The sequence below is a fragment of the Staurois parvus genome, unplaced genomic scaffold (assembly GCF_062004578.1).
Source record: "Staurois parvus isolate SC_StPar_1 unplaced genomic scaffold, SC_StPar_1.0 ptg000327l, whole genome shotgun sequence".
In the NCBI taxonomy this organism is placed as follows: domain Eukaryota; kingdom Metazoa; phylum Chordata; class Amphibia; order Anura; family Ranidae; genus Staurois; species Staurois parvus.
This window is the reverse complement of record NW_028318123.1, coordinates 2,955,421-2,980,232: the sequence shown is the minus strand read 5'-3', so window position 1 is coordinate 2,980,232 and position 24,812 is coordinate 2,955,421. Positions and strand designations below refer to the sequence as shown.

Genomic DNA, 24,812 nt, shown 5'->3' with positions numbered 1-24,812 from the left:
GCCAAAAGACATCGTCCTGTGTACATTGGGAGCTGTGCAACAGGTGCTATTCTGACCCCGTGCATTACCACACCTGCTATTTCATCATGGACAGCAAGTTAGAACAAAAATCAAATGTGAAATTCTGCATGAAATCTATACACCCAAGTTTCGTCACTGGTAATAATCCTCGGCATGAAGGATGGGGTCATCCATGGAACGCTGATGGAGTTCTTGACAGACTTCAATGTGGTGTTCCTTCTGCTCCTGGGTCAGCAGCCTGGGGACAAATTTGGCAGCAACACATCAAATGTTCAAATCACACTTGAGGATTGCCTGGATATGACACACCCACAATGGCAGCAATGTGGGGGATTGTTCTTCGACAATCATCATGCACAAGTTGCCGAATGGTTTAGACATTTTCGGGGGTTGAGCTCGTTGAAGGCCTTCCTGATCTCATGTCATCTGCCAGTGATGTTCATCTGCTCTTGAAGCATGCGTGAGTGATGGTAGCATCTTCTCTTTCAATATACAGTGCATCCAGAAAGTATTCACAGCGCTTAACTTTTGCTACACTTTGTTATGTTACAGCCTTATTCCAAAATGGATTAAATTCATTTTTTTCTTCAACATTCTACAAACAATACCCCATAATGACAATGTGAAAGAAAATCGTTTTTAAATCTTTGCAATTTATTAAAAATAAAAAACGAAAAAAATCACATGCATATACAGTGAAGGAAAAAGTATTTGATCCCTTGATGATTTTTAATGTTTGCCCACTCACAAATATATTATCAATCTCCAAATCGACTAGTAAGTGTATTGTAACACTGAGAGACAGAATAGTAACAAAAAATTCAAAAGAAATGCATGGCTAACAAATTATGCACTGATTTTCATGTTCATGAGGGAAATAAGTATTTGATCCCCTATCATTCAGCGGGATTTCTGTCTACCAGGTGTCTTTCATACAGGTAACAAGCTGAGATTAGAAGCAATCTCTTAAAGTGAGTTCTGCTAATATAATTTTGTTACCTGTATAAAAGACACCTGTCCACAGGAGCAATCAAACAATCAGATTCCAAACTCTCCACAATGGCAAAGACCAAAGAGCTGTCCAAGGATGTCAGGGACAAGATTGTAGACCTACACAAGGCTGGACTGGGCTACCAAACTAGTTGGTGCAATCATTCGCAAATGGAAGAAACACAAAACAACTGTCAGTCTCCCTAGGTCTGGTGCACCGTGCAAGATCTCACCTTGTGGAGTGTCATGAAAACAGCGAGGAATCATCCCAGAACTACACGTGAGGATCTTGACAATGATCTCCAGGCAGCTGGGACCACAGTCACCAAGAAAACAATTGGTAACACACTACGCTGACAAGGATTGAAATCCTGCAGTGCCTGCAAGGTCCCTCTGCTCAAGAAAGCACATGTCCAGGCCCGTCTGAAATTTGCCACTGAACATCTGAATGATGCAGAGGAGGACTGGTTGAAAGTGTTGTGGTCAGATGAGACCAAAATCGAGCTCTTTGGCATCAACTCAACTCGCCATGTTTGGAGGAGGAGGGATGCTGCCTATGACCCCCAAGAACACCATCCCAACTGTCAAACATGGTGGTGGAAACATTCTGCTTTGGGGGTGTTTTTTTGCTAAGGGGACAGGACAACTGCACCGCATCAAAGGAACGATGGACGGGGCAATGTACCGTCAAATCTTGGGTGAGAACTTTCTTCCCTCAGCCAGGGCATTGAAAATGGGTGATGGATGGGTGTTCCAGTATGACAATGACCTAAAACACATGGCCAAGGCAACAAAGGAGTGGCTCAAGAAGAAGCACATTAAGGTCCTGGAGTGGCCTAGCCAGTCTCCAGACCTTAATTCGATTGAAAATCTGTGAAGAGAGCTGAAAGTTTGAGTTGCCAAACATCAGCCACCAAACCTTAATGACTTGGAGAGGCTCTGCAAAGAGGAGTGTGCCAAAATCCCTCTTGTGGCCAACTACAGGAAACATCTGACCTGTGATTGCCAACAAGAGATTTGCCACCAAGTACTAAGTCATGTTTTGTGAAAGGGATCAAATACTTATTTCCGTCATGAACATGCAAATCAGTGCATCATTTGTTAGACATGCATTTCTTTTGAATTTTTTGTTGCTATTCATTTATTCATGTTACAATACACCTACCATTTGATTTTTAGACTGATCATTTCTTTGTGAATGGGCAAACATTCAAAATCAGCAGGGGATCAAATACTTATTTCCTTCAATGAAAGTATTCACAGTCTTTGCCATGACACTTAAAATTGAGTTCTGGTGCATCCTGTTCCCACAGATCATCCTTGAGATGTTTCCACAACTTGTTTGGAGTCCACCTGTGGGAAATTCAGTTGACTGGACATGATTAGGAAAGGCATAAACCTGTCTATATAAGGTCCCACAGTTAACAGTGCATGTCAGAGCACAAACCAAGCCATGAAGTCCAAGGAATTGTCCATAGACCTCCTAGACAAGATTGTATCAAGGCACAGATCTGGGGAAGGGTACAGAAAAATTTCTGAAGCATTGAAGGTCCTATTGAGCACAGTGGCCTCCATCATCCATAAATGGAAGAGGTTTGGAACCACCAGGAATCTTGCTAGAGCGGGCCCTCCGGCCAAAATGAGCGATCAAGGGAGATGGGCCTTAGCCAGGGAGGTAACCAAGCACCCGATGGTCACTCTGAAAGAGCTCCAGAATTTCTCTGTGGAGACGGGAGAACCTTCCAGAAGAACAACCATCTCTGCAGCACCCCACCAATCAGGCCTGTATGGTATAGTTGCTAGATGGAAGCCAGTCCTCAGTAGAAGACAAATGGCAGCCCACACGGAGTTTGCCAAAAGGCGCCTGAGGAACTTTCAGACCTTGAGAAACAAAACTCTCTCATATGATGAAACAAGGATTGAACTCTTTGGCCTAAATGTCAAGCATCATGTCTGGAGGAAACCAGGCACCACTCACCACCTGGCCAATACCATGCCTATAGTGAAGCATGGTGGTGGCAGCATTATGCTGTGGGGATGTTTTTCAGAAGCAGGAACTGGGAGACTAGTCAGGATTGAAGGAAAGATGAATGTAGCAATGTACAGAGACATCCTTGATGAAAACCTGTTCCAGAGTGCTCTGGACCTTAGACTGGGGCGATGGCTCATCTTTCAACAGGACAATGACCCTAAGCATACAGCCAACATAACAAAGGATTGGCTATGGGCCAACTCTGTGAATGTCCTGGAGTGGCCCAGCCAGAGCCCACACTTGAACCCTATTGAACATCTCTGGAGAGATCTGAAAGTGTCTGTGCACAGACGCTCCCCATCCAACCCGATGGAATTTGAGAAGTACTGCAAAGAAGAATGGGAGAAATTGCCTAAAAATAGTTGTGCCAAGCTTGTAGCATCATACTCAAAACGACTTGATGCTGTAATTGGTGCTAAAGGTGCTTCAACAAAGTATTGAGCAAAGGCTTTGCATGCTTATGTGCATGTGGGTTTTTTCATTTTTATTTTTAATAAATTGCAAAGATTTCAAAACAAACGTCTTTCATGTTGTCATTATGGGGTATTGTTTGTAGAATGTTGAGGAAAAAAATTAATTTAATCCATTTTGGAATAACATAACAAAATGTAGCAAAAGTTAAGCGCTGTGAATACTTTCTGGATGCTCTGTAGAGCAGTACATCTGTGAATTTATGATACCATCAAAGAAATGCAGCTCCCTGACACCGGCAACACTCATGCAGCCCCACAGGATGACACTGCCACCACCGTGTTTCACTGTAGGCACCATGCATTTTTCTTTGTACTCCTCACCTTTGCAACATCATACAGTTCTGAAGCCATCAGTTACAAAAACATTTATCTAGGTCTCATCACTCCGGAGTACAGAGTCCCAGTAGTCTTCTTTTTCAGCATGGGCCCTGGCAAATTCTAGGTGGGCTTTTTCTCTTCATGAGAGAGGCTTCCTTTGTGGACAACACCCATGCATGCCATTCCTCTGCAGTGTATGCTGTATTGTATCACGGGAAACAATCACCCCAGTTTGGCTTTCTACTTCTTTAGCTAACTGCAGTGAACTTTTATGGCGATTTTCTTCAACCCAAAAGATGCTCCTGCTGAGGTGTTTTCTTCCGTGGACAGCCTGGACGTCTCTGTCAGATGGTTGCAGTTCCATCTTTGTTACATTCTTGTATAACTTTTGCTACAGTATTCTGACTGATAAGTAAAGCTTTGCTGATCTTCATGTAACCTTCACCTTTCTTGTGTAAAAAAACTATTTTCTTTCTCAGGCCTTGTGGCATTTCTCTTTCATGTAGTGCCATTGCTGATAGCATGAAATGGGAAGGGATTTTCTTTGTTAAATAATACCCTGTTATACTCAACTGTCTGCTGGACACCCATTTAATGAATAATTAGACTCACCTGTAATTTAATTCTTGTTAATTAGGATTTTGTTGTCTAAAATGTAGCTTTACTCCTTAGACTTTTATTGGGGTGTATTCATTTGTGACACATGGTCTTGAATGAATTTGTTAGAAAAATACTTTTTTTGTGTGTGCAAGTTAACAAATCTTGTTTGCAATCAAGGGCCCACATATGTGGGAGTATTTTGCAGTATAATGTCCCATAGAAAATGTTGATTCTGAAAGGAAAGTAACGGTTTCTTGACAAATCTGTTGGGGGTGTACTCATTTATGCTGAGCACTGTATATATATATATGCTGTATTTTCATATATATATATATATATATATATATATATATATATATACACACACACACAAATTTTTTTTTACCATGCAATGGCTCTATAATAATTGTATTCTGCTTTACATTCTAGCAACAGGTTTCTAGGATAACATGAAATGTTTTCCAGATGTACAATATATAAACAGTACAATGAGTGAAGAGGATTAGGTTAATGGAATCTCGACATAAAAAACTTGCAAGCATTTACACTTGGGTTGTAGTCACATGAAAGAAAATACAGTAACACCTTGTTACATAATCTTGTCAGAAGCCTGCTTCCTTCTAAGGTTTTGCACCTCTTCATTTGCCAAATTAGTATTCCAGCTTTGAAGATCCTCATATTCCATTTCCCACAACCTCTCTGACCAATCATCAGCAGAGGCACATGCAGCTTTTTAATAAGCGTGATCATACTGTTAAAAATGAAGAATGTTCAAGCTTCTCATAAACTGTCTGCCAGATGGTGTACAGAAAGCTACTGGTTTCAGCATCACTGCTTTGTACAGTTGGTACACACTGTAAGAAGAGCACATGTTGTGGAACATACTGCATACTTGTCTTCAGCACCCTTCTCTTTTTCCAAAATATCATTTTTTTTTTTTGCTGCTCATTTTATAGTCATTTCAAAGGCATGGGAAAGTGCAGTAACACTAAAGCAAGAAAAAGTAAACTAAAAGAAATTCAGAGCACTTCGAACAATGTAAAATGATTTCTATGTGAAACTGTACTAGTGCACATATAAAGATGGTATGCAGAGACATAGATGGGAATCACAGAGCTCAGCAGCAAGGAAAATGGCTGAGCACCAGCAAAAAAAAATTTCCACTATGAAGCATTTGTAATTTTTCTTTGCCAGTGCTGAGCCATTTTCCTTGCTGGTGATCGCTGTGATTCCCATCCATTTCTCTTCATACTGGATTTATGCTGAGCTGTATTCCTTGCTGGCGTGACCAGACTGTGGCTGAAAAATCCCTAAACACATTGAGCGCTCACATGACCTCCTATAATATGGGGCTTTGTGCTCTGATAAGAGGCAGATGTTCCTATGAATGGTAGTGGAACTCACTAGGAACACACCGATTAATTTGAAAAGGCACTGATTTCTATATATGACTTTATTTTTGCGGCTATGGTTATGGACTCACAGTGGAACTTTATTTTAAAGTCACAGAATCATATTTTTCTTATTTGTTTATACATTGTTTATATTTATATTATTGCACAGTTGATGATAATTTCATGATACAGTGCAACGTTTTGTATTAACCACTTCCCTCTAAGAATACACATACAGAAGTGAGCCTTTATCTGTGGGGCCGCATATATGCATACCTTCTTTGTGCTGGGAGTGTGCCCTCCCAACACAGAGACCAGGCTGTCACTGAGAACGAGGCCTGTACTAATGATTGGGACCTGGGACTCCCAGTTCCAAGTCACCTGATTGCTGTGATAGCCTCTGTTTGGCTATGACAACGATCAGTCACTGTGCAGCCCACCCTTGTGTTTTCTTTCTGTGAATGGAGGGAGAGATATGTTGTATCTTTATCATCTAGCAAGGAGAAAGAAGTAAATAAATAAAGATATGTAAAAAAAAGTATAAAAAATTAAAGAAAAAATAGCTAGATCAATGTTTGATGTAGGTCAGTGCCAGGGCTGCTGTTTGGGTCAAGGTCAGGGTCAAAGGACAAACTCAGGGTCAAAGGTTATAGTCGGTATATTTACGGCAGGATTTTTTTCTAAACTTTTAAATTTGTGTCAGTTACAGTGTGTTTTAGGTAAGCTAAAAAAAAAGCAAGATGTGCACAATTGTTTCTGGGCTGTACTATGGTTACATACAACAACTAACATACAGTTAGTTTTCTTTATAATAATTAAAAAAAAATCAGAAGATATGTTACCATTTACCAAAAAAAGAAAGTCCATAATCCACCTGGATGTACAAAGTATTTGTGATTATATATACCGTTTTACTAACACGTGTCAAAGTTGCTAAATTGTGTTCAGGCATTAACATTTGTTTATCCTTAGTCACTAAGGGGTTAACATTTTAAATGCTGTCCATTTTTCTCTTATTCCTGTTCTGTCTGGTACCTGCAACCTGGAAAAGAATGTATAGTTGAAGCTCTCTTATGAAGCTAGAGGTTCTAAACTTTCTTCACTCTACAAGAAACCTGATCTGATAGCTATTTGTGTCATCATTGGGGAGATTTCTCTTATTTCCTGTTCTGTCTGACCCCTGTCAGAAACACAGGAAGTAGGAAGATGTTCCTTTACTGTCTCTTCTGTCAAATAGGAATTTGGCAGAAATCCCTCAAATGTTGATACAGACAGCAATAAAACTCATTAAATATTCTAACCCCTTTCACATTGCTTTAAAGAAAAAAAGCCTGAACTTGCACTGTAATGTTTTTTTTTGTTTATAATTCATAATTATGTCTGTAATTAATAATATATAAAGATGAGCCATGCAGCAAAGAATGAAGCTGGAAAGCAGATTCAATTAATTGTGAAAAGATGTCTTCAAGCTCTTTATGGGAGGATCACAGAACAGATCCAACAGGCCTATAAATGTCAGGAAATAATTACGGATAATATATTTTCTCACATATTAAAATTTTACATCTCAAATACATACAAAATGTATTACTAGTCCGATTCATAAAATGAAAGAACGCTTTTGATATGAGAGAGGAAAAGACCTCTATGACCTGTGGTCAGACTGGAAGAATTCCTGAATTTCCACAGTAACTGATCTAACTTTTTTCAAAAAGATGATAATTAACCTGAGGTTATTAAAACAAAAAAGATGACAGTCTACCTTTTGCCCTGAAATGTCCCCATCTGCAGGGTTAATAAATTTAAGACATACTTACGCAATAAAGACAGATATAATGAAAAAAATACAAGCCTTGGGGAAACTTAACTGAAAATGATTTAAATCTTAGAAAAGAACAACCTAAATAATGGTACTCAATGTCAGGCAGACGCTGTAAACCCTAACACATTCCTGCATGGTACTAATATGGAAACAAGAAAAACAAGTACACTTCTACCACTGTATAAGTTCCTTGTCAGACCACATCAAGAAAACATATGTAATGTAGTGAACATAAAGGACTTCAGTGTCTGCTAAAGGCTACATGCACATGGGCACATATGCATGTGTAGCATAAAGACACTGCTTATTTCTGGTGTCCTAGAGTTGTGTCTAGCCACCCATAGACATGAATGAGTGGAGGCAACAGAACGCAGCTGTTTGTGTAAAGCAGTGTTTCTCAACTCCAGTCCTCATGGACCCCCAACAGGTCATGTTTTCAGGATTTCCCTCAGATGAAACAGCTGTGGTAATTACTAAGGCAGTGAAACTGATCAAATCACCTGTGCAAAATAATGGAAATCCTGAAAACATGACCTGTTGGGGGTCCATGAGGACTGGAGTTGAGAAACACTGGTGTAAAGTAATGCAGGCACTCAGGTGTACGCGCTACCTTACACAAATAGGGGCACTAACCTGTGTACAGCCTCCTTCACCCATTAATGTCTATGGGCAGCTGTACGCAGCTCTCGGATATCCAGGACACTAGAAATATGTAGTGTCTTTGTGCTGCATGGGCAAATGTGCCCATGTGAATATAGCCAACCTAGCATCTTAATACAAAAAAAAATGTGACATATTCTGCAAAAAAAACTTCCTGATTGAAATGATTTCTGGTTACTAAAAGCCTTCTAAAATATGTAAAAAGTCAATCACTTGTTAATTTTCCACAAAAAAATGAACAGTAGCAATATGACTAGCAGAACAGTGGCTAGATCGCTAGCACATTTGACTAGCAGCACTAGAGTCCTTGGTTTAAATCCCAGCCATGGCACTATCTGCCTGGAGTCTGCATGTTCTCCCTTTTCCTGCGTTGGGATCCTCTGTGTACTCTGATTTCCACCCAAACGCCAAAGACATGCTGGTAGGTTAATTGGCTCCTCTCTAAATTGGCTCTAGCATGTGTATGCATGAATGTGAGATAGGGACCTTAGACTGTAAGCTCGTTGAAGGCAAGGACTGATGTGAATGTACAATATTACAATATATACATTATATTGCCAAACATATTGGGACATCCATCTAAATCATTGGATTCAGGTATTCCAATCACCTCCATGGCCACAGGTGTATAAAATCAAGCACCTAGGCATGCAGACTGCTTCTATAAACATTTGTGAAAGAATGGGTCGCTTTCAGGAGCTCAGTGAATTCAAGCATGGTATCGTGATAGGTTGCCACCTGTGCAATAAGTCGATCTGTGAAATTTCCTTGCTATTAAATATTTCACGGTCAACTGGTAGTAGTTTTTAACAAAGTGGAAGCAAGTGGGAACAACAGCAACTGATCCATGAAGTGGTAGGCCACGTAAAATGACAGAGTTGGGTCAGAGGATGCTGAAGCACACATTTTACAGAAGTTGCCAACTGTCTGCAGAGTCAATAGCTAAAGACCTCCAAACTTCGAGTGGCCTTCAGATTAGCACAACAACAGTGGAGATCTTCATGAAATGGGTTTCCATGGTCGAGCAGCTGCATCCAAGCCTTACATCACCAAGTGCAATGCAAAGTGTTGGATGCAGTGGCATAAAGCACGCCGTCACTGGACTCTAGAACAATGGAGACGTGTTCTCTGGAGTTATGAATCACGCTTCACTGTCTGGCAATCTGATGGATGTGTCTGGGTTTGGTGGTTGCCAAGAGAACGGTACTTGCCTTACAGCATTGTGCCAAGTGTAAAGTTTGGTGCAGGGGGGATTGTGGTGTGGGGTTGTTTATCAGGGGTTGGGCTTGGCCCCTTAGTTTCAGTGAATGCAACTCTTAAGACATCAGCATACTAAGACATTTTGGAGAATTTCATGCTCCCAACTTTGTGGGAACAGTTTGGGGATGGTCCCTATGTGTTCCAACATGACTGCGCACCAGTACACAAAGAAAGGTCCATAAAGAAATAGATGAGCGAGTTCTGGGTGGAGGAACTTGACTGGCCTGCATAGAGTTCTGACCTCAACCCGATGGAACATCTTTGGGATTAATTAGAGCGGAGACTGTGAGCCAGGCCTTCTCTTCTGACATCAGTTCCTGATGTTACAACTGTCCTTCTAAAAACATTCCCATAGACACACTCCTAAACCTTGTGGACAGCCTTCTCAGATAAGATGAAGCTGTTATATCCGCAAAGTGTGGGCCAACTCAATACTGAACCCTATGGACTAAGAGTGTGATGCCATTAAAGTTAATGTGCATGCAAAGGCAGGCATCCCAATACTTTTGGCAATATAGTGTATGTAAAGCACTGTGTAAATTGTTGGCGCCATATAAGTACCTGTAATAAATAAATAATATATGTACATGCATGGATCTTAAAAATATCACACCAATTGTAGCCAAGCCTTACAGGGTTCTCATATGCGTTGGCATTAGCCTATATGGGGCAGTTAAGCTTCTTCACTGCTGCTCTCTCTATGTAGTATGCGGTTTCTCACATTTAGCCTCAGTCACCAATGAAGGCAAGCCACAACTCTGTTCCCTTGCTTTACTAAAAATGTAAACAATGCTTTCTTACTTGGTAACTTCCATGGCTTATGCAACCAGGCATGGGGGTGGCTATCTGAGGGGAAAAGGACCTTTAGCATTGACCAATATTTTAGTAAGAGAAGCTTAGTGGGAAGTAGATTTTTTTTGGCCTACCTCCTCTAGCAAAGCACTTGCCTGAAGCCAGCTGGATAACACTAATATCTGGAAAGGTATATCAGTCTGTATGCTAGAAGACACTAGCTGGTATTAAAAATTAAACATTAAAAAAAGTAATTTTAAACTGACTTCCAGCATTATAGGAATGGTTTGATGACAGTGGTTTCTATCTGGTTCAACCAATGTTTGGATATTTTTTTTAAACCTTTCTCATTTCCAATAATAACAACAAACACATAACTAATATAGCATTCAAAAAGGTTTGTGAACTATTAAAACCACATTTCCTTGGCCTATCAGAACCTTGCTCTGAAGAATGCCAGGTTTCACCAGGTCTCCTGTTGATCAGCTATGCAGCACTAGTACAATAATCCAAGTGCCTTGAACACTTGGGATTCCCGCTAACTTGGTTACATATGTTGATGAATTCCCTAGCCCAACAAACCAAAGAAATATGATTGTTCAAATTTAAACCCAAAGACACCTTGAAAAGGTGTGATACCATTTGGTGAAATCATCTGTTCATTTACTTAAGAGTGGTTGCACTTTAAATCATAGACAAGCAAGTCCTCAACTAAGTTCAGAGGGAATTTGTACACCAGCAACTATAGTAAGGAAGCAGAAAGGTATCAAATTTAAACAGGACAATGTATTTGCTGTTATTGATTGAACTATAAATATATTTCAGTCACATTTCCTTGTGCTACTATGATGATCTGCAGCATTCCTATGGAAAACTGACCCCCACAAGGAGTCAAAGATATCAGGTTAGGTCAGAGTAATTCTGATTTTTGTGCATATCACATCTGGAATATGTTCTTCTGCATTAAGTCTGTAGCCCTCTACTTTTAGTCCATACTGTAGCATCAAATGAACATGTGCTGTTTGTATGATGCCTTAGGATTATCACTATAGCAACATGTCAGTCCTGTCTCAAAAACTGACAGCTCTGACAGTGCAGAGCTTGTCATGTGTACATATTCTATGTGTAGCATAATAGCAAAATAGTAATCAAGCCATACATGAGGTGACCAGGCATGACTGGATTCTGGGAATGGTCCTGATGATACTGCAGTCTTGCAGTGCTAGCATCCATCTCTACAAACTGGCACTATTCCATGAAACATTTATCTGCACAGACTATGTATATTTACTAGACATACTGCTAAGAATTTGGATAACATAAACGTTGAATACATTTTACCTTCCACTCCACAATTGACAGTATGTGAAAAAAATGTGAAAAAGTGACTTCAGGAGCATAAAATATTTAATAAGACTACACCAACCAGGTGCCAAAATGTTACCTATAGTTTATTACACATTCTGAAGACATTGAAATACATAGAATGACATTGAAATACATCTGGAAGCAACTTTGGTGCAGTTGGCAACAGGTTTAATGTGAATGTATATACATACGGCAGTGCTTGCTAGAAGTGTTAGGTCGTGCTTTGCAAAATAGTTGTCTGAAAGTATCAGGAACTCAACACATGGAACTACACAGGAGGATCAGTGTGTATATTACCAATATTGGAAACTGCTTGGTCTATGTCTTGTCCATGAAGGAATTTTAGCAGTTCTTGGATGGTGTCTACAAAATATATTTAATGTTATATAACTGAAAGTGAGTCTTCTTATTTCTGTTGGACACTCACATTTGAAACAATGCAAAAATGTAGTAACATGAAGAAGCAACAAAAAAAAAATAGTTTTGTAATTTCGGGTGAGAATCCACACCAGAAGATATCATCATCCTTTAAATGTAGACACATGCATCCTATAAAATAGGTTTCCTGATCTCAGCTGGAAGTCACTGATGAATATACAGATTGCACATTACTTTGGCTTGACTTCACAGCTCATGCTTTGCAGGTCTAATGATTAAAAGCAGAGGTCTGTTCACCTGCACATAGGTACTGTCATCTTCCTCCCTCTGCTGACACATCTAGAAGGCGTTTGATTTAATACAGTAAGAGGCCGAATTATTTGGCAAGAATTTCCTGAAAGTTTTCCAACTAAAGAGAATACAGCAACCCATTGATATGCTGATGACTTAACCAGCTACATAAGCAGCAGAAGTTTTTCCTCCTACTATCCCAGTTTACTGTCCCATTTCTCTGTCTGGATGGAGTCAGCATGTAGACTGTGGACACACCTGCCCCCTGCCTGCCATCTCACTCACTGACACATGATTCCCATTAGCAAACTTTGCTACTTAACTGGGCTCTAATGAACTTTATTAACCCTTCCCTGTTCTTCACTAACATTTTCCTTATACAAAAAAAAAAGAAAAAGAAGCCAAAGCAGAAAAATATACATTTTTATGCAACTGCCATTTAACAGATTATACAGAACATTTCTTCCTAAATAAAAAGTTTTATCTTTCTATAGTAAGTACAAAAGTCATTAAATGACACTTAACTCAAATACCAGTTAGAGTTGCCACCTCATCCCTTTAAAACCAAACACATCAATTACACAAGTTGTGAGGCCAATTTATTGCAGATAAGGCACTAAGTTTGTTTAATTACCACCTAAATCAGCCACAGAACCTGTTCAATTAATATGTATTTGGTTTTAAAGGGATGAGGTGGCAACCCTAAAGCAGTATAAAGCAGTAAATCACAAATATTTGGAAAGAGGATATGGGGAGCTTGATACTAATGGTAGCTGATTTCTGATTGATTGTGATGGGTTAGTGGTAAGTATAATATCAGTAAGATAGTATTGGCACTAAAGCTACTATTACTGCAATTGTTCCATACTACAGCTGATAAAATCTTCTATATTCAGTTATAAAATGTATCATATGCAGACCTTTTGCTGTAACACAAAATAATATAAAGTACAATAACAACAGTAAGATATATTAGTAAGATAGTACAAGTACTAAAGCTACTATTGTTGCAGCTGTTCTATATTCCTATTAATAAAACCCTCTAAACTTACATTTAATTACAATATGTATCACATGCAGACCTAATATTGTAAAACAATATAACGTACAATAACAAAGGTATGATAGATTGGTAAGATAGTAATATTGCTAAAACTACTATTACTGCAGGTGTTCTATTATTGTGTTGTTAAATATTATTAAAACCCACTAGAATTGCATTCAATTACAATATGCATTAAATAAAATAACAAAATAATATAACAATGTATAATAACAACTGTAATATAACTATATATAATTTATGACATTATGAATGACATATTTAGCATGATGCATAAATGTGCCTGTTGCACAGAAATACTTTATTTTTTAAATTAAAAGCAACAGTTAATGACATTTTCCTAATGAATGAAGAGAGTATTGAATCTTATGAACAACATAAACCTCAATCATCTGCAGTATTTACAGTTCAGCATCATTATTATTTTCAAATACAGTAAATAGCTTTAATACCTGTGTCAAATTGCTAAATCTACTTCATTCATTGTGCAACAAATACAAAACAAATGCACATTTGGAAGTTATAAATCACTTTACCTGTATGATGGTAATACTGTCACACACGCCTGTCACAGTCCATCTTCCATATAACAAAATCAATGAGTTAATAAAAAAGTTAGTGGCTAATTAATAATCTCTCCTTTGCTGATAGAGTTTCAGTCCTGCAGATTTGGTATGGTATGCTGTCACTGCATCCACATGGAAGAGCTGTAGAGAAGTCATAAGTGCAAACACAACCACAAATCCATTGAAGTCAGTTGTGGAAAATGAATCCACAATGTTAAGCATAGATATCCTCAGTTAGCAGTGGCAGTTGGACATATTAATAAGAGAATGTGTAAAGTTTGAAGCAGAATTTCATTTCCCAATCACATAGCATCCACTTAGTACAATCTGAGCAGTGATCCAAAATAGTAGTGAATAAGCAATGCTGGAAGCATGAACCTTAAAGTAAGGTCGGATGCCTGCTCCCTCCTTCTTTTGTTGGGAGGGAGGAGGGCGCAGCTCAGGCTCTGCTGGTGGGAGGCTCTCCTCCTGGAAAGGACCTGATGCAAACACAAGGGACTCCTGTGGATGCTGGAAGAGGCTTTGTCAACTTTTTTATTTATGAACTGATCTTATAGCAGCAGCAATCCCAACAAACCTACAGCGGTGAACCTAAGCAAGTGTAAGGAAACAGCTGTATTAGTCCATGCTGGTCTAATACAGAGAAAGCCATCAGCAGATAATCCTATTATTATTATTAGTAGTATTTATTTATTTATTACAGGTACTTATATAGCGCCATCAATTTACGTAGCGCTTTACATATGTGAATATTGTACATTCACATCAGTCCCTAACCCACAAGGAGTGTACAATTTAAGTTAGAGTATTATACAGGATTTATATAGCACCAAACGTTTGCTCAGCACTTTATAACGTAAGAGACAGTACAGTTACAATACAATAGAGACACGTGTAATCTAATAGGGGAGGGTAGGTTTATTATGCTTTTATTCTGTGCATAGGGTGAAAAGCTCTGTTGAACATTTCTGACAGCATATTTTTCACAGGACATGGCTCCCCCACTGTCTAAGGCAACATTCACACTTGGCAATTTGGAATCATATGTAGAATCGTGCCAATTCTGCGATTTCAATTTGCGTGGTAATCGTTGCTAAATGTGCTACACGTGTTTGGATGCCTTTATTCTTTAATGGCACCACAAATGAAATACGATTTTGCAGTGATTGTCGCACCAGAGGATTGTGTGGAAATTGTGTCAATCTGCACCTTTAAAAATTGAGTGAAATTTGCAGCCTGAAAAGGAACAGGAACATTTTTTCAGGAGACAAATGCGCATAGGGAAGCTCATTCAAATGAATTGGATGGCCCTATGGGACATGCAGAATCATGTGAGAATCGTGCTTTGAAATTCGCATAGCAAGAATGCTCACTTCTGTTACGTGATATGTGAATGGAGTTTTAAATGCATGCGCACTAGTGTGCTTTATGTAGGGGTAGTGAGGGGTGATGTGATGTGTTGTGTCAATATATCACAGGGTTTACTATTTTTATTTTTGCGACTTTCTTGAAATGTCACAAAATGATACATCATCTAACTCTACGCACTGCAGTGCTTTGCAACAAGTTTTGCTGCAGTGATATGTGGTAAAGTGAGTTGCAGTGTGAAAAAAAGGCAGCCTGTCTGAGTATGATCCTTGTACATAGATAACAATAGTTTTCTACCTGCCAGTGTGTTGAGCCGGTGTTGATCTATGCAGATCAGCACAGCTCAATCGGTAGGGTGCAAATGAGCCTTTAGATTAGCATATATATATATATATATATATATATATATATATATATATATTAGCACTTCAGTTCATGCTTGCTAAAAGCTAAACTCCACGCCAGGGGCGGACTGACAACTCATGGGGCCCCTGGCAATAGGGCATCATGGGGCCCCTGTGTCCTTGCCCAAACTCAAAAAAAACCTATGAAAAAGGTACCAGGGGCATCTCATGGGGCCCCTTACTGACCCCGGGCCCTCAGACAGTGCCCGAGTTTCCAAATGGTCAGTCTGCCCCTGCTCCACGGAGATATAAGATGCACAAATTAATGCAGTTATAGGGATTTAATAAGAAATAATTAATACTTAATTTCAGATTTATATCAATTTTATTAAAGTACATGTGAACCCTCACATGTACTCCCATTCAGTTTAAATTGGAACTGAAAGGCAAAACATGTTTGTACACATTTAAAAAAACATGATAAATACCTTTTTTTTCTTTTTTCTTTTTTTACACTGGTCTTCACAGTGAATGGCGGTGAAAGGGGGGGAGGGGAGATTGTCAAGAAAAGTCTAAACATTGGAGGACAGACAAGCTAAGTTCTCATCACAGTCAGAAAACTGAGCATGTTGTGCTCTACAGCCTAGTGTGGTCAGTTTTTAATAGGAAAGAAGGGGGACTGGCAGGCTCACCGGGTATTTAACACAAAGGAACAGGATACTTTTATACTTTTTCATACAAGTACACGGTACAGCAGGCATACATGAGGAATATGAAATGTTGGGGAAACATATTCTTTAAATCTATCAGCAAGCAGTAGTTAAACTAAAAAGCTGCTTTCTCAGAAATACTCACCCTATCTCTGCTACTGTCCTCTGTAAACGTACCACTCTGTGATTCAGTGCCAGTCATTCTCCGGGTTAAATGATCCCAGCATCATGTGGGCCATGGGTATCATGGACATGGCACAGGGGGTGCATCATTAAGCTGCTCAGGGCTCAGAGGAAAATTCTGCAGAGAACAGAGCCTACATCACTAAATACTATTCTCTGCAGCATTTAGGGCCTCCGAGGACATTAGCGGAGAAAGAAATCCTGTTACACCAAGTGACTCGACTTAAGACACCTATCAGAAAGATATAAACAAAGAACATTTGAAAAAAAAATTCTAAGAGTAAAGAATTGCTTGGAGGTGTGTGAGGGGTGGCGGGTGTCGCAAGGCTGGAATTGGAATTTCTTTGTTTATGTGTAAGAACTTGAATTTGACTTGGTATTAGCCTCTTGCAATGCCCTAAAGAGCAGCACGTAGATTAGAAGGAAAGGCAGAACTGGAAGGCAATCAGGTGTGTTGCATTCATCTAAGCTGACAGGGAATAGGCTGAATAAAGAGAGAGAAGAGTGAATCAGTCTCCTGCTGCTCTTTAACTATCCAATAAGCAAGATGAGGGTAGAGAGAGGACACCAGTGTATCCCTTTAGCAGTCAGCAGCTGTAATAGAGAACCTGGTAGAGAAAGTGTAACTACTTAGGCAGGTAGAACAGATCTCAGATATATATTTGATCTTGTATTTAGCTGTTTGCTCTGTAGAGTTCAGCTTTAATGTCAAAAGTGCCATTCAGTAGATGGAGGTTGGTGAGTTACCCCTTGACTTCTTTTGATTTGGATTCTACAACAGTAAGATCTTCCTGCTATAGTTTGCAATTCATCCTTTTGCATTTTCGATGATATAAAATAAATAGCATTTTCAACAAGGAGAATGGGACCCCTTCATGATGGTCACACAGGTGAGCAAACTCTTTAAAGTATTCTTCTCTGCCTTGGAACAAGATTCTCCTATTTATAATTTAGACTAATTATGTATGCAGGGGTGGCATCACCTAAGGACTTATCAGACTCAAGCACAGGCCGCAACTATGCTAACATGCATTTTTAAAAAGATTAAAGGCCACAAAAAACAAACAAACATTCCAAACGTACCTGCTCTGTGTAATGGCTTTGCACAGAGCAGCCTCTATTCTCTTCTTTTCTGGTTTTCTACCAGTGCTCCTGGCCCCTACCTACTGCCCAGTGCCCTCTCAGCAAGCAGCTTGCTATAGGGGCACCCAAGCGGGCTGGCTCCCGGGTCACTGCTCTGCATGTCCATTAACTTCCAGAGCCTCCTCTCTCCTTATTGGCTCACTGGCTGTGAATGACAATAGTGGGAGCCAATTGCTCCCTCTACTCTCTCAGCCAATGAGGAGGAAGAGTACCCAAAGAGCTGAGGCTCTCGTGCACATCGCTGGATTGCAGTGGGGCTCAGGTAAGTATTAGGGGGGCTGAGAGGGCTGCTGTACACAGAAGGTTTTTCTGAAAAACCCTTGAGCCTTTACAGCAACTTTAAATCACTGTTCATTACTAGCTTATAAATCTACAGTTTTTGGGTAAAAGTATTGGGAAAGGAATCACAAAGTCCCATTAGAATACCAACATCAATAAGTGAATATAGCTCCTGGCCTAGGAGAAGACTGACTCACTGGGGACCTGTTCACAATATAATGGTGAGTTAAAGGAAGCACATTGATGCACTTTTTTTCACATGTTACCTTAAGGCAACCTCTTCTGTGTGAATGGGCTATTAAAGTAGAACTAAAGGCAATTTTTGTTCATTTGGGATAGAGTAATGGAGGGTTATAACCCCTGTCATCCCATCGGGAAGACTTCCTTTAACTTCCTTTTCTATGGCCAAAAAAGAAAATGAGAGGAAATCCCTCCAAAGCAAGGGGATCCCAGGGCATTACCAGGGTCACCAAATCTAGTGTCCCCATTGGATGATTTCCCCTCTATTACTGTTCTGGAGTAAACCCTTAATTTGGAATTTTTTTTAACTTTTACTTTTGATGATAACCGTAAACAGGACAAACAGGGAGAATCTCCATAATGGGGGGGTAGAAAGCAATGGGAAGCTGACAGGTGTTCTGATCCCTCTCCACTCTATCCAAAATGAAAGAAAAAGTTTTGCTTTTAGTTACACTTTAATACAGCTCCGTGAACAAAAAAAATTCCACCTGCACTACTTTTGGAAACACAGAGCACAGCACATCAACACACATGCTTTGGAGTAGTGTGTGGTTAAACACACATTACCATGCATTCCAACAAAGCCATAGTGTGAATCCACCATGAGCAGTACCTGACAAGTGATCACAGTAGTTGTCTGTAATTCAGTCCAAGCTGGCAGGACTCAGTAGCTGGAGAGTCATGCATAGAGATAAACTTTTCCACAATGTGTAAAGTGTTGGTGGTTTGTGTCTTCAGTTCTTGTCATTGCACACTGTAATGGCTTCCCAGGTGAGAGGGTAGATTAGGCAGAAAGCAAAGGTGCAGCATAGTGTGGTGCAGCCCATGTATAAAGTGGTTTTAAAGGCTCAAGGGTTTTTACCGTCATGCACTCTGTGGTACAAATCCTTGTGGTGCAGCAGCCCCCCCAGCTCCCCCTAATACTTACCTGAGCCCCATTGTGACTCAGAGATGAGCACGAGAGCCTCTGCTCTCTGGGGACTCTCCCTCCTCATTGGCTGAGACAAACAGTGGGAGCGATTGCCATTGGCTCCTGCAGCTGCAATCACAGCCAGTGAGGAGAGAGGGGGTAGGGCCGAGCTATGGCTCTGTGTGTGAACGTACACACAGAGCAATGGCTGGGGAGCGAACCTGCTCGGGTGTCCCCATAGCAAACTGCTTCCTGTGGGGGCATTGGACAGAAGGGAGGGGCCAGGAGCACCAGCAGGGGACCCGACAAGAAGAGGATCATTTGCTATTTTGTTTTTAAATTGCCATTAATATAACTTTAAACAAAATCCATACTCATAAAATACACATTCCACTGTTGATGAACCCTGCTTCTTTAACTCTTGCTTTGAGTAACCTGGCTGTTCTGAAGTTCCAAAGAATGAAGGGGGGGGGGGGGCAGTTTGTAGTTATATCTTTATGTTTGTCCTTTTGTCTGATTGTATTTTTGGTGAAAGATTTGAAAGATTTTACCCATTTTTCAATTAAATGTATGTGACTTGTTGTTCTTCATAGGAATTGCTGGACTATGTACCCAGCAGGACATTTTTTTTCTTCCTGTGAATCTTCAGGGGTTGAGTCTGAAGCATGGTTTTTATGGTAGCTTTGTACACGGCTCCAAAAAATGAAAGGAACACTTTGAAAACACATCAGATCTCAATGGTGAAAACTATCATGCTGCATATCTATACTGATATGTACTGGGTAATGTGTTAGGAATGTAAGGATGCCCATCGTTTGATGGAAATTAAAATTATCAACGTACAGTGGATTGATGTCAAAGACACCCCAAAAATCAAAGAGAAAGAATGATGCAGCAGGCTAGTCAAGTTTGCTGAAATTTCATAGCAGCAACTCAAAATGATATTCAGTAGTTGGTATGTCTCCCATGTGCTTGTATGCATGCATGACAACATCGGGGCATGCTCCCAGATATCCCAGAGGTGTTCTATTGGATTTAGGTCAGGTGAGCCCGGGGGCCATTTAATGGTATCAATTCCTTCATCCTCCAGGAACTGCCTGCATACTCTCGCCACATAAGGTGGAGCATTGTCCTGCACCAGGAGGAACCCAGGATCCACTGCACCAGCATAGGGTTTGACAACGCGTCCAAGGATTTCATCTTGATACCTAATGGCAGTCAGGGTGCCATTGACTAACCTATAGAGGTCTGTGCGTCCCTGAATGGATATGCCTCTCCAGATCATCACTGACCCACCACCAAAACTGCCATGTTGAATGATGTTTCAGGCAGCATAACTTTCTCCACAGCATCTCCAGACCCTTTCACATCTGTCACATGTGCTCAGGGTGAACCTGCTCTCATCTGTGTAAAGCACAGGGTGCCAGTGGCGGACTTGCCAATTCTGATGTTCAATGGCAAATGCCAATCGAGCTCTATGGTGCTCGGCAGTGAGCACAGGGCCCACTAGAAGATGTCAGGCCCTCAGGCCACCCTCATGAAGTCTGTTTCTGATTGTTTGGTCTGAGACATTCACACCAGTGGCCTGCTGAAGGTCAAATTGTAGGGCTCTGGCAATGCTCATCCTGTTCCTCCTTGCACAAAAGAGCAGATACCGGTCCTGCTGATGGGTTAAGGACCTTCTGCGGCTCTGTCTAGCACTCCTAGAGTAACTTCCTGTCTCCTGGAATCTCCTCCATGCTTTTGAGACTATGCTGGGAGACAGAGCAAACCTTCTGGCAATAGCACATATTGATGTGCCATCCTGGAGGAATTGGACTTGCCTGTGTAATCTCTGTAGGGTCCAGGTATCGCCTCATGCTACCAGTAGTGACACTGACCCTAATCAAATGCAAAACTAGTGAAAAAGTCAGAAAAGATGAGTAAGGAAAAAAATGTCAGTGGCCTCCACCTGTAAAACCATTCCTGTTTTGGGAATCGTCTCATTGTTGCCCATCTAGTGCACTTGTTGTTAATTTCATTAACACCAAAGCAGTTGAAACTGAATAACAACCCCCTCTGCTACTTGACTAACCAGGTAAATATCCCTGGAGTTTAATTGACTTGATGCTAAATTCTGATTAAAAATGTTCCTTCACTTTTTTGAGCAGTTTTTTTTTAATAATTACCAGTGACTCCCTTTGGTATTTATATAAATTTACAAGTTGGGACCTTGAGGATTTTTCCATACTATTAGCATGTCCTAGTATGAGGTTAACAATGGCAGCAACTTCTTTTATGGCAGGGCTGCCAGTTTGCTCAATAGTTCTCTGCTCATAGAGTGACTGGGGGAGATTTACTAAAACTGCATGGTGAAAAATCTGGTGCAGCTCTGCATAGAAACTAATCATCTTCCAGATTTTTTTTTATCAAAGCTTCACTGAACAAGGTGAACATAGAAGCTGATTCTGAGTGTACCAATTTTAGTAAATGTACCCCATAATGCCATCAGTCTCACACAGGGGTGGACTGACAACTCATGGGGCAATAGGGGATCATGGGGCCCCTGTGTCCTCGCCCACACTCAAACCACACCCAAAAAAGCCTATGAAAGGTACCAGGGGCATCTCATGGGGCCCCCTACTGACCCCGGGCCCTCGGGCGGTGCCCGAGCTCCCAAATGGTCAGTCCGCCCCTGGTCTCACACATATATTCCATCTCTCTGCAAGTCCGTTAGGACATACAGGTCTGGCAGATCCTATATCATCTATCCTCGTTTAGCAGGCATGGATAGCCTACAGCTCCTGTTAAACTATAACACTCAGCATACCCTGCCAGACAGTGACTGGGTGATTGTAACTCCCCAACAGCTGTATAACCACTTGCTGCATAATCCTACTTAGAAGCTTTACTTTGGCATCTCTGTAACAGACTGACTTGGTGTTAAAGTTTGTTCACCTGTGCTTTGGTGACACGTCCATCATCTGTCATCCTATAGGACCAGTTTCCCTTATAGGGTAATACAGTGCCTTACCTATCTGCCTTGCTGACACAGTGACAGATTTCATTAACTATTTCAAGATCTAGAAATGTGTGTATCCATAATGCTATTATATATAACTGAAATGTACTCAAACATTTAGTTAGAATATTAACTTTTTAAATAAAAGTTGAGTGTTACGAGACTGAATGCGTGGGAAATTGCCAAAGACTGTCAGAAAGTGAATACAAGTAGAGTGGTAGATTCCATGGTATGATATACTTATTATAAATAACCCTGCAGGAATTTACCATGAATTCAGATGAAAAGAATGCGTGGGGTATTGCAAAGGAAAAATGACAAATGTTATATTTATATCGTAAGAAAATAATGTTACTCCTAGAGCTATATGTATGTAAAAAAAAAAGATTGAGAAAACAAAATGTTGTACCACAGAATTTCTCAGGTGTCACTTGTCCTTAATAAAGATAATATAAATGATCTAAAATATACATTTTTATCCTCAACATCAATATTAACCACACACATGCAATACAAGCAGCCATGAGGCTGTTGTGATATCCGATAATACAAGGAATAATGCAACATATGCACCCATACATGAAATCTTTACATTTCACTATATACCATATACATTCTGTGTAACTGAAAAGCAAATGCTTTTCCTTCCAAGGTTAGTGTAATAAATAGTGGAATGGCAGTAGCATTTTGATGTATTTCTCCTAACTCTTTAGAAGTCTGCTTCATCAGAAAATATGGACGAGCATCTGAAGATGATATAACCATAATGCAATGCAACAACAAATTTTGCACAAAGCATTATGCAGGCAAGCAAGCAAGGAGAAGCATTGGCTCCCGCTGCTGGTAATCAAATCCTGTGAACAGAGAGCAGGGGGAGGGTCCAAGCTGGGTTGTGAGTGTCTATTGATGCACACAGCCCTTATAAGGAGCATGCCAGCATGTGCACCTCCATAGGAAGCTGCATGAAAAAGAGGAGGAGCCAAGAGTGCTGGCTGGGGACCCGGAGAAGGTGGTTCAGGGCTGCTCTGTGCAGTATCATTGCACAGAGCATATAGGCATAACACATTTGTTATTTAAAAAAATTTAGCCTTTACAACTACTGTAATTATCAGCATATTCTGGAAGGAACAGCATATTATGCTAAATAATACAGAATTTAATGTATATGTTATATAGTGGATGGTGAAGGGTAGATGCATGGATGCATATGTTGGATTGTATTTGTTTCAGGGGTCTCTATACTACACACTGGCCACACCCATCCCTCTACAAGATTTTTTCTGTCCCACTGCAACTCTGTCTGTGTAATATGGAGAACAGTGCATCCACTGTCACCCGACCATGATCCTCCCCCAGTTCTGAGCGAAGAGTCCCCCTTGCTGTGGTTGGTTGCTATGACTGCTTACCTCCTGGAAACTGATCACATGATTGCCCCATCCCAAACATCTGATGTGCACTCCTAGATGTATGAAGAATTTCCTGGATGTAAAAGGGGCTTTTCTAAGCACTTGTGGATGAAAGGGATGACTTATTCATTAATTTAAGAGTTTGAAGACCCCTGATCTTTTGATAGCACAACACCCCTATGTGAGCATATATTTTATGTATGTGTTTAATATTGATATTGAGAACAAAAATTGATGTTATAATATTTAATGTTATTATTTGTCAAAGACAAGTGACACCTTAAATATCTACGGTAGTGGTAGTACATTTTGTCTCCTCTATATTCTGCTATATTGGTATGTGAAAATTCATAAGACGAGCTTTGCTGAATGAAGCAGAAGCCAAATCATGATATCAGATTAAGATTGGAAGGAACTGTCGCCAGGGACTGAGCTTCCATTGGGCCTTATAGCTGTATTTGTTCTAGGGCTTCTTTTTAAAACCTAATAAACTATTCTGCAAAAAATAAATAATAATAATAAAAAAATAATAATAAAATATTGAAAAGAGCAATTCTTGACTACCTCAGACCTAGAGAGGGATGATGTCATTTCTGGCTTTGTGCGGGGCATTGAACACATTTGACAGAGCTGGAATAACACTCAAAGTTCTCACATTTCCCATCATGGCTCACAGGGGTTGCAGTTTGGATTCCATGCTGCCTTGCATTTTTTTGCATTTTTTTGTAATTACGCTGCTGAATTTAGTCTGTTTTACCTGCAGACTGACCCAACAACTTTTTAACAGATTAGAAGTTCAAGTGTATAAATATATAAAACCTTAATTTTTGATAGAATTCAATTTGAATGTAAATTATTCTGATCAGTCTGGATGGAAAAATTGCACAGAAATTGATCTTAATTATCATTAGGTGTACGGCACAGCAAACATTCACTTTAGTCTGATAATTGTTTTCCTCCTGGACAATAAGGGGTTTATTTACCAAAGCTGGAGAGTGGAAAATCAGGCTCACTTCTGCATAGAAACCAATCAGCTTCTAGCCTCAGCTTGTTCAATTAAACTTTGGCAATACAACCTGGAAGCTGATTGGTTTCTATGCATCAGTAAATAAACCCCTATATCCATTGACCATACCATTGTACACTGCTCAAAAAAAGTAAAGGAACACTTTGAAAACACATCAGATCTCAATGGGGAAT

At 40.1% G+C, this 24,812-nt stretch overlaps 1 protein-coding gene across 1 annotated transcript in view; it reads right to left on the bottom strand.

Moving 5' to 3' along the window:
• The window catches only part of MXRA5 (matrix remodeling associated 5), a 68,660-nt gene extending 54,282 nt beyond the window's left edge, over window positions 1-14,378 (bottom strand). The window contains exon 1 of the mRNA XM_089683882.1: window positions 13,999-14,378. The gene's annotated coding sequence lies outside the window, so the exon portion shown is untranslated. The remainder of the gene's footprint in view (window positions 1-13,998) is intronic.
• Window positions 14,379-24,812: the final 10,434 nt, after the last annotated feature.